Source organism: Ictidomys tridecemlineatus, chromosome 8 (genome assembly GCF_052094955.1).
Source record: "Ictidomys tridecemlineatus isolate mIctTri1 chromosome 8, mIctTri1.hap1, whole genome shotgun sequence".
Classification (NCBI taxonomy): Eukaryota; Metazoa; Chordata; class Mammalia; order Rodentia; family Sciuridae; genus Ictidomys; species Ictidomys tridecemlineatus.
Genome location: NC_135484.1, coordinates 145,109,886 through 145,122,038, shown reverse-complemented (window position 1 = coordinate 145,122,038; position 12,153 = coordinate 145,109,886). Strand labels below are relative to the sequence as shown.

Genomic DNA, 12,153 nt, shown 5'->3' with positions numbered 1-12,153 from the left:
ACACACATTCACAATCAAGTATTGGCTTAGACGAGATAGGATGAAAACAATTTTCCGATTGTCTTAGAGATAAGCTCACGCACGGATTTTAGAACTATTTCTTGAGACCAATTTGCTCTATTAAGCTTGGCATCGAGTATGGACAATTTTATTAAAAACCATAAACCAGCCCTTGGTTTAAGGTCCTCTGTGAGACAGGAAGATGCCAAGTCGCTCTGTCTTCAGAGGACCAGCCCGGTTCTCTTCCAGAACAATTGATTGAGAGTGTAAAGGTCGACACAATTTCTATGCCAGTAGTCGTGTTTGCATGAATTAAATTTCAAGATTGGATAGACTGAGTCAATACTGGGGACAGCAATTCTCTTTCTGGTTCTGAGGCTGGCTGACTAGAATAAATAGCTAGAAACAAAAACGGCATTATATAGTTGTCTTGAAATCCCTTTTTTCTTTATCTAATTGCCAATAACTACTGCATATGGCTGTTTGTCAAAGAAATCAATGATATAATGGTACATTTTAACAGAGTGCTCATACAAGACAACCTGTCCATAAAACTGGCAATAATACTTTTATGTGCAGCACTCTCATGATAATAGCAGCTAGACTGTGTCAAGGATTTGCAGTTATTGCACAATGAAAATGAAAAGTAACCAGTTATGTCTCTAATTTAGTCAGGGCTGGAGAGAGGTACAGAGGGAAGAAGATCCTAATTTTAGTTTTCCAAATCAGGACCCTGCCAAAAAGCAACAGTGGGATTTTATTGATAGTAAAAATGTGATGTTTGAGAGTTTGAAGGTAATTTTGTGGAACAACCAGTTTTTTGGAGTCTAGCTGGGGGGGCGGGGGAGACACTGAGTAATGGAACCACAGGCCCTTGCCAGGGTGAGTTATGTATCAATTCTGTGCTTATTTTACTGTACACAGTTTAAACTATCGCTAATGTATTTGATAATAAGCTGCTGTTCTCTGCTGATTTTTTTCTTTATATATGTAGTTACAAGTTCAAATCCACGCCTTAGAACTAAAGTGCAAGAGGAAGAAAAGAGAAATCAGGTCCCTTTTAATGAAATTCAGGAATACAAGTTAAACAATTTTTTTTCAAGTTTCGCAAAATTGAGACTTCTACTAGAATTTTGACCATAACTCCAAAATAGTAACAAAAACCAATTAACAACAACAAAAAAAATCTGATACATCGTCCATACTCTCAAACAATGAACCTTTTGCGACAAGGTTAATCAGTATCATATAAATGCAAAGGAACAAGAAGTATTCTGCGCATACCAATAAGGACCTAGTAAAACACTGTTGTAAACACAGTAACAATGGCATGTATTCTACTGCAGAGCCAAGATCTCACAGGACCCAGAGCTCAAAAACAACAGAGATGCTTTGTCACTCATTTACACAGGTCCCCTTCTACGCAACCCGATGGGGGAGGGGAAGGAAAGCCAATTATTACATATATATGGATTCATGAGAGAAAAACAGGTGGAGCTTAAAATAACCATGTTTTAGGAAAACCAATATTTAAAACACTGCAGGCCACAATTATTTTTCAAGGCCTGATGTTTGGTGTAAGAATATATCTCTTTAATAAATGGTAAAGACACACACACACACACACACACAAAAAAAAAAAAAAACCTACTAAGGGAGAGTTTGGCAAAATTATTCCCAGGCTCTGTATGATCAGAAGAAATCTCCAAAGGTAGCTAACTATGTTATAGCATTAGCTGAAACATTATATTCCTGAATTGTTCTTCTGGATACTGAAAATCTGGTCTTTCATTAGGCTAGTGAGTGTCTTAAGACGCAGGGTAGTGCTATGGAAAACCATGTTCAAGTATTGTCAAGACGTGATTTAAAGTCTCTCGCCTTTCTCCATAGTCCCTGTCACTGGTCATCTTGTTCCAAGTCAAAGGGCCACATGTCCTTTTCCATTTGGTAGAAGGCCGAGGCAGAAGGGCGGACTTTGGTTTCATTTTTCTTACCACTGGCCTATTCCTTGGGCAAAGATAAGATTGAAAAAAGCAATGGAATCGGGGTGAGTGGAGCACCCCTAAAATCCCTGGGGGGAAGGGTGGGGGGCTGAGCAGGAGGATCACAGGCAAGTTTGAGGCCAGTCTGGGCAGCACAGTGAGACCCCCATCTTAAAAATAATAACAAAGAAAGAAAAAAAAAAACGAGGGAAAAGAAAGTGGTAATTTTTAATGCTTTTTCAAAAAGATCTGTATAATATCAACCTAATTTTATAAATAATATATACCCTAAAGTTAATAAACCAGGTTCAGGAAACAGAGCCAGTGTGACAGAATTTACCTGGACAGACGTTCTGGCAGACAGAGAGATTAACAAAAGGCCCCCCCCCTTTCCAGCTCCACACAGCAGAAACTCACTGTAAAACAGGTGACAGCCATGTGACTTGTGAAAAAACCCCCAAAATGCACTGGTCCTTTTTCACCTTAGTACTGATCTGGGAAGAAATGAGACCAAAAACTAACACTGTCCTGTTGAAAGTTTTAAATGGAATCATTTTCCATTAAACTAGTAGTGGATTTAAATCACTCAGTAGTGGATATAATTATGCCCAATATCATTAACCAGTTACGAAGTTCATTAACTATTCGCCTAAGTGAAATCTGCAAAGACTAAAAGTGAACAGTGTAAAATAAACGTATTCAAACTTTGAGTCCTAAACTCTGTTTAGGAATGGTGACTATATTTTTTAATGAAAATCTTGGATTTAGGTATACCTGTTAGGTCAGTGGGCAGAATATGTGAAATTAAGAGTATTCTGAGAAATCTAAAGCATACAACAACAGGAATAAATCACCAGGTGTGTATGTTGGAACATGTGTCTGCTGGCTCCATTCGATCCTCCATTGACACCAGTGGCTTCCATTAGGGACAATTTTGTCTCCCAAAGGACATCTGGCAGTTTCTGGAGATACCATACTGTGGAGGAGGGTGTGGCTGCTGGCATCCAGCGGGGACAGGCCAGGATGCTGCTAATGTCCTACCATGCCCAAGACAGTCTCCCACAGTGCTGAATTCCCCGTCTCCAAATGCCCTAATAGACCTGTAGTCCCAGCAGCTCAGGAGGCTGAGGCAGGAGGATCATGAGTTCAAAGCCAGCCTCAGTCAAAGTGAGGTGCTAAGCAACTCAGTGAGACGCTGTCTCTAAATAAAACACAAAATAGGGCTGGAGATGAGGCTCAGCGGTCCAGTGCCCCTGAGTTCAATCCCTGGTACAAAAAATAAATAAATTTAAATTCCCTTAAAGAAGTAGAGACAGCCTGATCTCTGCCTGAGAACACAGCACCAGAAAGAGGCTGGACCCAGCGGAGTGAGCCTCGGTAGGGCCTGGGGTCTGCAGGGCACATGCCCAGGGCGTAGGGCAGAGGCCGTTCTTCACCAACAGCGACTCTGCACACAGATTTTACCTTGGTCCTGTGACGCGAGCAGATGCTTCTGGAGAGCAAACACCTGGTGTGGCTTCAACCTTGCCCGTTACGAGCAGCGAAGCCGCTTCAGGGCATCCCTGATGCACACAGCCGAGCAATTAATGGATTCCACACGTAAAAACACGAAGCTCTTTCTGCACACTTAATGCTCAAATCTGCCCCATCAGAATTCCGATTTAACTGAAACCCACGAGGTTTCTAAGTAATTAGATCTTTTTCTCTTTTTTTTTCCACTTTTCATTTTAGAAACTTCTTTTCCAGCTTCTTCTTCCCTCCTCCTGTTACCTCTGTGAGGACAGTGCTGTGCTCGGGGCGCTGCCCGCATCTCCGCACAGGAGTTTCATGCTCGGACCATCCCGGTTTCCTTAGAACCCACTAAACACGAGAAACCTGGAGGCAGGAAAAGAGGTGCAGCTCGCTGCAGCACCCACAGCAAGGAATTCAACGTGGATTCACTTAATACATGGAAAGGGGGGAGGAAGAAGACCATGGGGATCTGACATTTAGAATAACAGCAGCCACTGATTATTGAGCACCTACTATGTGCGTAGGCCAGAGCCACATGCTTTGTATCATAGTCTTATTTAATCCCACCACAGACCCTCTAGATGCTGCTAGACTCCCCCACTTTACAGATGCCCAAACGGAAGCTTCATGTAATGGAAGGTCACCCAGACAGCAAGCAGAAGGGCTGCGTCTGTGGCCGGCTCGGGTACACCTGAGAGCACACTCGGGCTGCACAAACGCTCACCCTCATTTCCAGTCTGGTCCACTGCCTTGTTTTGTAAATAAAGTTTTATTAGAACACAGCCGTGCTCTTTCCTCTCTGTTTTGCATTTGCATGGTAACGGCAGAGCTCAGTCAGAGGCCATGGTGAGAATCTAGAACAGAGAAGGCTTGCCACCTCCGTCTGAGCCCCTCAGCAGTCAGTCACGTCAACTTGAAAAGGGACCCAGCTAAGTAGCTGCATTTCCATGCATAGGAGCCCCCTGCCCCTGTTTTCTTGTAGTCATCTTGAGGGTTAATAATACCTTTTTCTTTTCAAATTTTAAATCGAATTTAACTGATGTATAAACTCAACGTTTTACATATCCATGGGTGTGAGTGGTGTTCTGCACGTGCACACCATACAATGTTTAAGGCAGGTTGAACATCTACCCCTCCAACCTGCACCAGCTCCTCCTGGTGAAAACACTGAACCTCCTCTCGCTCTTTGACATGCACAGTGCTGCTGCCTAGTCTCTCTTGGACATGTCAGAGCTCCTGTTCCTACCTAATCCTTGCTCAGCCTTGGCCCGTCCTCCTCCCCTGCTCTCCGGGCCTCTGGTGACCACTGCTTTTCCTTCTGGAAAGAGTCTCCGTGAAGGACAGCCGTGTTGCACAGTGAAGCTTATTAAATCTGATCTCCTCACAGCCAGAAATCAGCAAGACCCAGAAGGAAACACACAAATAAAACAATCACTGATTTTCCACTGGTAAATATTAAGCGCCAGAAACACCAAAACGGATAACAGAGTCTCACCCTCAATTAGTGCACAGATGAGCAGAGTAAGCCGAGCCCCACACACAGCAGAGCAGCTTCCTCGGAGCTCTGCTCAGGGTCCTGCAGAGGACTGTCTTTTCCCAACCAGCCCATGCCCCAAAGAGGAAGACACCTGAAAACCACCTCGATTTCAAGGAAAAGAAGCCTCCATTGTACTAAAATGAGTAACTGAATTGTCTGACTTATTCAAAGAGGAGAATTCATTATTCACAGAACAGAATGGTGAAGCTAGAATGAATTTACAAGCTCAGCCTCTTCAATTCATCGAGAACCAAGACATGTCCAAGGTCACCAGCAACCCCAGGAAAGAAAGCTGCCCACAGTGCTCCCGTCGCCTCAGTGGAGGGGACATCAGTGCAGGCTGCTCTGAGGAGGCTGGATCAGTAAGGTGCTCAAGGCAATACTGAACCTCTAGGATCCTCGGTCTCCTCTTCTGCAAGATGGGGCTGATATCCACAGGTCATTATGAGTCAGAGGAATTCCTTTATCAACATGGCAGAGGGCACACACACACACACACACACACACAAAGTGAGTTTGGGAATAAACTACAGCTCAAAGAGGCCTCGCAGACTCCAGTTGAGAGCCGCAGGCCTCGAAGTCCCCTCTGGGCCCTTTCTGTCACCATTCCCCCAGGCTCTTTCCACCTGTCCCCGCTGTGAGCAGACAACCCTGCACCCCCTCTTCCTGTCTGATCCTGCCGTGACCGCCCCTGGCCAAGCCCAAGGGGCCCTCCGCTCCACAGCTCTGAAGCGTGCTCAGGCCACACCACCCAACACTCCCCCACCCGCTCCCGGTCCCTCTCAGGGCAGAGGTGACGTCACCCACCACACCCTCTCACCCTGGCACCCCACTGAAGAGTCCGCCCTTACTTTACACAGCGCATCCCGATGCCCAGGGGCCTCCGCCCATAACAAGGCCCTGCCCTGACCCGGTGCTGTCATCTGAATGTCGTCTTGTCCCCACAGACCCGGTTTCCAGTCCTAACCCAGCACTACTCCTGGGGATCCTCGGCAGCTGGTTCAGTGCCTGCAGGCTCAGTGTCCTTTTGTGCCACATGGAGAGCCACAGAACCAACCCTGGAAGGTGACACGGGAAATTCCCGTAATGGCCCAGCGCTTAGCAGAGAATGGGAACCGAAGCTGCTTGTGGTCACCATCCAGGACCGGGACACCTCCTCCTCCTCCAGCCTCTGCCCGAGCTCACATTATCCCTACTCAGGGTGCCCTCCGTCCTGACCTCTGGTGCACACCTGCCCCTTCCCGGTCCGTCCCCCCCCCCCCCCCCCCCCCCCCCCCCCCCCCCGTCGTCAGTCTCCCGCTGTCTCCTGCTGGGTGGACTCACTCATGGCGGCACTACCCTCAAGAGCCCTCATCAGTGGCTATCACTCCAGGGGCAGCCTCATCTTCCAGGGGACATCGGGCTACACCTGCAGACACTCTGGATGTCACCAATGGGAGGTGGGCAGCAGCACCCAGTGGGCAGAGGCTAGAGATGCCCCACGATCCCCAGGGGGCCTCCCACAGAGCAAGGCACCGTCACCTGCACTCCTGTGGCCGCGGCATCCTGCCCCAAACCCTTCCCTGCCCTGAGTTCACAGGAAGCCCTGACCCTGCCACCAGATCCACCCCAGTGCCCGACTGCAGCGGAGGGAAGGGCCCGATTCCCCAACCAAGTGAAACAAACACTCTCCAGAAGATATTTTAATTGGCGCTCATAACTCTGTTAACAACAACAAAAAATCACTGGATACATATGCTCAGCTTCAGCGGGAACATTTCTTCTCAATTACTAGTCATAGTTCAGGCTAATCGCATTTCCAAGGAAAGAAAAATTCCTGAAGGACCCTATTGTTCTGTGTTTCTATAGTGGCTCACAGGTGGGACCAGGTTCAATCTACAGGATTAGACTTTCTGCGGGAGGGATCTGATGTGGCACGTGGACGTGCAGCCCTAGAGTCCCAGGTACTGGAGGGGGCTGAGGCAGGAGGGCCACTGGAGCCCAGGAGTTCCATAGCAAGACGCCGTCCCTCACGCCCCAAAAGGGGAATTATATGATAAAGCAAGTTTGGGTAAAGAAGCAACAGATGCCTGTAAACCCAGAGGCTCGGGAGGCTGAGGCAAGAAGATCTCGAATTCAAAGCCGACATCAGCAACTTAGCAAGACCCTGAGCAGCTTAGCGAGACCCTGTCTCAAAATACGACATGGGCTGGGGCTGTGGATCCATGGTGAAATGGCCCTGGGTTCAGTCCCCAGTTCAACCACAACAAAAAGAATATACGCCCTTCTTTTGGAGATTTACAAAGCACAACAGCGTCTCTGAGGTTAAAACAATATGCTTGAGTCTGGTGAGCTGAGTTTTCCACACCAGTCTGACCTTGAAAATTTCACGGAATCCATTGCTATCCCATGGATTAAGCATGATGGGGAATACAAAAATTGACACAACATTTAGAACGAGGTTTCCCACTAACCAGAGCGGCTGTGGGGCCCTGTGTAAGGCTAAGAAGCCCAGCACAGCCTCCCTTAACTCAGAAGTCTCTGAGGAAGAGGAACGCTTCTGTTGGCTTCCGCTGCAATAGGACTAGAGTTTGACCAGACCGTATTTCCATTTGGCATTTTAAAAATGGGAGAATCTGTCTTTTCTGCCTTAGTACCTTAGACTGAATAGAGCGGTACTGACCTAGACATATTTAGAGGCTCATCATCAAATTATTATTTTCCTACAAACAAGAAGGCTGATTTCAAGCTTTGCAGGGAGAAACCAAACCAAACACCCCAACAAAGAGTGGCCCTGAGTGTTCCCAAGGGAGAAAAGTAAGAGAACATTTGTACAAGACCTAAGCAGAAGGTGCCTACTATGTCAATTTTCCTACCTACTTCCCAACTAGTCCCCAGGCCTCTCCAATATATTTTAAACCTTACGTCCAGGGCCCAGTTGTTCCTGTTGGACGCTCTGTGACCTCTACAGAGGACCGTGGTTTCCTGAAAAGGATCTGGACATCCTAGAAGACCTCAGCCCAGCTGCCCCCATTTCAGTGCAAGTCTTCACCTTCGGCAGCGAAACAGCTACTATCACTCCAGGGTGCAGAGTGGCCTCCAGGAGATTGCATTTTGAGTGGGCCACAGCTCTGTGACCCACATGGGCTGAGAAGGGCCCAGCCAGGCATGGATGAGGACACGCACAGCCGGAAGCAGGGCAGTAACCACGGTGCCGCCATCTGCTCCCCCAGCCCAGGGGACCCCTGTGCACTTTCACCTTGAGATAACCTGACTCCCGTCCTCCTGGCCCTGTGAGTCACACAGCTTGCTTGGTGCCATCCTGGCTCCACCCATCCCCACAAACAGAGAGCAGAAAACCAGAAGAGCAGAGAAACTCATCGCCCTCCTCCTTCTGGAACCTTCCAGCCAGCGCCATGGCAATAAAAGCACAAAGCCCCTGTGGTGTTTATTTTTGAAAGATCTCCAGACAGCTGCTTCCTGCATCCTTTCAAGACCCTTTGGAAAGGAGCCTGATCCCCCCATCCCGTGCCCCCTTTTGCAAGAAGGAAATCCTCGGTGGGGCAGCCTGGGTTGTCGGTGGCCAGTTGGCACCGAGGCTGCTGGACCCGACTCCAGGAGCTCGAGAGCCGGGGTGCTTTCTTCCCCAACCCTCCCCCCGAGGCTGCTAATTCCTTCTCTCTGGTAAACACTGCCAGGAACTGCACTCTTAGGATTACGCAATCAAAATAAGCCATGTTTGCTTTCTCAAGCCGTGGTGGAAATCTTCCCAGCTAAACCTTGCTGTGACTTAGGCTGTGACATTTTCCAAGCTAAACCCGTCCCATTTCATTCATGGCTAATTACGTAGTAGTCGCGGCTAGCGACGCCCGCTGACCCTTCCGTCCCCCACATGGCTTACGTGCTCAAGGCCACTGCTGGTGGTTCCTTTGTACTTGTTCGTAAATCCGGTGCGTGTGTGTGGAGGTGGGGGGGTGAATTCCAGAATCTTCCACATTGTTAGGAGGACCGCGCAGTCACTGACCCAACTTCATGTTGAGCAGTTGCCTTTTCAAGAGAGGTGGTTGGTGATGTTGGCACGAGATGAAACATTCCTCTGGAAACAGTCTGAGTCTCAAAAGGCTGTCTTTCTCCTCATTGACGTAGGTCGTAATGTGGTTCTCCAGCTCATTGGAACACTTTCCCCAAACCAGCTCTCCCAAGGATGCTCTAGACTCACACACCCCTCGGAATATATTTGGTGGTTCGTTATTTATGCCGTAAGTGTCTCTCCTAGATATCTTGTCATCTCACTGAATTAAAATGGGGGTACAAGTCCCCTGTCGTAGGGTCATGTTCGCATCCTAGAGGTGGAGGGCTCACTCTACAGTGCATCCCCTGTCATTCGCCAGGGTGAGCAGAGGGCGGCCGGGAACTGTGGTGTCTCCAGACGTCCATGGCGAGTGTCAGAGCAGACCCTGCCAACCCGGCCCCAGCCAGAGACTTTCCTCTCATCCCATTTATATAGGGGTTCTTCTAAAGGGCTCCTAAGTCTCTTTTTTTTTTCTTTTAAGAAATAACTGTTTGTTATATGTTTCTTGTCTTTTCTCTCTTGAATACAGATCCTCTTCTACACGTATGTCCCCCCTTTCTGCCTTCTAGAAAAGTCTAAATAATTAGCCTAGGCCTGCAGCCCAACAAATCCCACATTTGCCAAGCATTCCAAGTTATTTCTATGTGCAGAGATTCAACCTCAAAGACGCTGGGTGAGGACGGAGGGATCCTCAGCCCATCCTGTCTCCTCCTCTTGCCAAAGGGCTCTTTCTTTGGTTGGGTTCTACTTTGGATCCTGGTGCTCTGGCCACGGGCTGCTTAACAGCGTGTGAAAAATTTGCATCACGGCTAGTGGTCCACTGTGGCGTCACATTTGTTCTGGATGGGAATATGTTAGGGCTCTGGGCAGGCAGCAAGGTGTGTTCATCTGGGAACGGAGGCGCCCCTGTCTCCTGGCTTGTTTGACTTTGCGGAGGCTGAAATTTGCAGAGTGCATCTCTTAACGGTGCATCAGAGCCCTGACCATGCCTGTCGCCAAGGTCTGCTTCCACCTATGTCCTTTTTATGGGCTGATGGGAACAACAGCAGTTTCCAAACATATTAATAAACACGATGTGGGGTGGTATCAGGCAAACGCATGCCCAGCAACAGATTTTATGTCTCTCAGGAAAGAACCTAATTCTGCTCTGTGCCCAGCCTGTCCGAGAAGGATGGTGGCTAAATGTGCAGCAGATTTCACTCCTCAAACTGTGCCAGGAGATCCCGGTGCCAACCCTTGCTGAGAACACCTTCAGGATCCAGAGGCCTCCCCGCTGCGCTGGTGATCTCGGCCAGCCGGGCATGGCTTCTGGGAAGCCGTGTTCCCGTTCTCTCTTTTATTTCCCACTCTCATCAGAATTCCACTTGGTTTTGCTCTCCCCCTTTCTGCTTGCTCTTTCTGCTCATGAACTTGGAGCGGAGCTACCGTGTCGAGAAGGTGGCATGAAAAGGAGCTGAGCCTTCATTAGAGATTGCTACTGTCCTTGAAATAACATCAGAACTGAGGTGAGGGGACAAAAGAAGCAGAACGGCACAGCCCTCAAGATGCGACTTAGAGCATGGGAACCGTCTTGTTCTCCCCCAAGAGCCACTGCCGGGGTTGCAGCTTGTTTAGAAGATAATTATTTGATTTTATAATTACTTTTGTGGGTTGCAAAATAATTACTGTGTGGCACATCTCCATGCGCCAAAATAGCAGAGGCGATTGTTCTAAAGTTCACAGCCAAACAACAGAGTCATGATGGTTGGCTCTTAGGTGGGGTGCAGAAAGTCCCTCCCCTTTGTGAAGCATGCCAGCCTGAGGCCCACATAAAGGTCAGGTGGAGGTGGGGCTGCTAAAGACAAGGAGCACTCGAACTCAGTTCATTTCTGTGTGTGTGTGGGGGGAGGTACTGGGGATTGAACTCAGGCCACATCCCCAGCCCTATTTTGTATTTTATTTAGAGACAGGGTCTCACTGAGTTGCTTAGTGCCTCACTGTTGCTGAGGCTGGCTTTGAACTTGTGAGCCTCCTGCCTCAGCCTCCCAAGCGTCTGGGGTTAAAGGTGCGTGCCACCGCACCGGGGCCGGTTTCTGTCTTTTTAAGTTGGTTTTCATTTTAAACCTGTCCCTCCAAGTACACTAAGACATCAAAAAGTCCCTTTAAAAGACCAAAGGTTGGGCTGGGGTAGAGCACTTCCTAGCACGTGTGAGACCCTGGGTTCAATCCTCAGCACCACATAAAAAATAGATGAATAAAATAAAGTTATATATATGAAAAAAGTTCCCTCATTAAAAAAAAAAAAAAAAAAAAGACTAAAGGTTGTGCCGGGCGTGGTGCACTCCTGTGGTCAAAGATACTTGGGAGGCTGAAGCAGGAAGATCCCTTGGGCCCAGGAGTTCAAGGCAGCCTGGGCAATGTTGCAAGACTCCATCTCAAAAAAAAAAAAAAAAAGGCTGCAATTTGCCTGAGTGACACAGATACAGATGTCATTTGATACTGGATAATCTACAGGGACTTTCACAATTCCAAGTTCAGATCCGGTGCCAAAATGATCAGGAGTGGTATTTCCTCACGATAAGAAGTTTGATGTGTCCAGGGATCATCACACTTTTTCCAAAAAGGGTCACAGAGTAACCACTTGAGGCTTTGCCGGTCCCCATTGCTACCACTCAACTCTGCAGTCGTGGCCTGCAGGCTGTCATAGACCCTGTGTGACAAATGTGCGCCGCTGTGATCCAACAATGATTCATGGACACTGACATTTGGATTTCATGTGCCTTGTGTCACACAATATTATTTTCATTTTTTTTAACCATTTGAATTTATAAAAAAAAAAAAAAAAATTCTCACCCTCCCAACCCCAGGGGGAGTGAGTGTCTTGGGCCGGGGTCTACGCACCCCTCACCTAGATGGTCCTAGGCACCTGTGCAAAGCTCATTTTCCAGGAGGAAGAATCTCAGGGCAGAAGTGACTCAAGGTGAAGTAGAGGGCAGCAGTGGTCCCCAGGGCCTCCTGATTCTGCAGACACCTCCTCATCAGATCACTTTCTCTCTCCATCGTCAGGAGTTAACACTCTGCATTGGGGCTTG

The 12,153-nt window shown here is 48.1% G+C and overlaps 1 protein-coding gene across 11 annotated transcripts in view; it reads right to left on the bottom strand.

Moving 5' to 3' along the window:
* Nucleotides 1–12,153, bottom strand: part of Phactr1 (phosphatase and actin regulator 1) — a 486,260-nt gene that overhangs the window by 208,921 nt on the left and 265,186 nt on the right. The gene's annotated exons all lie outside the window — the stretch shown is intronic.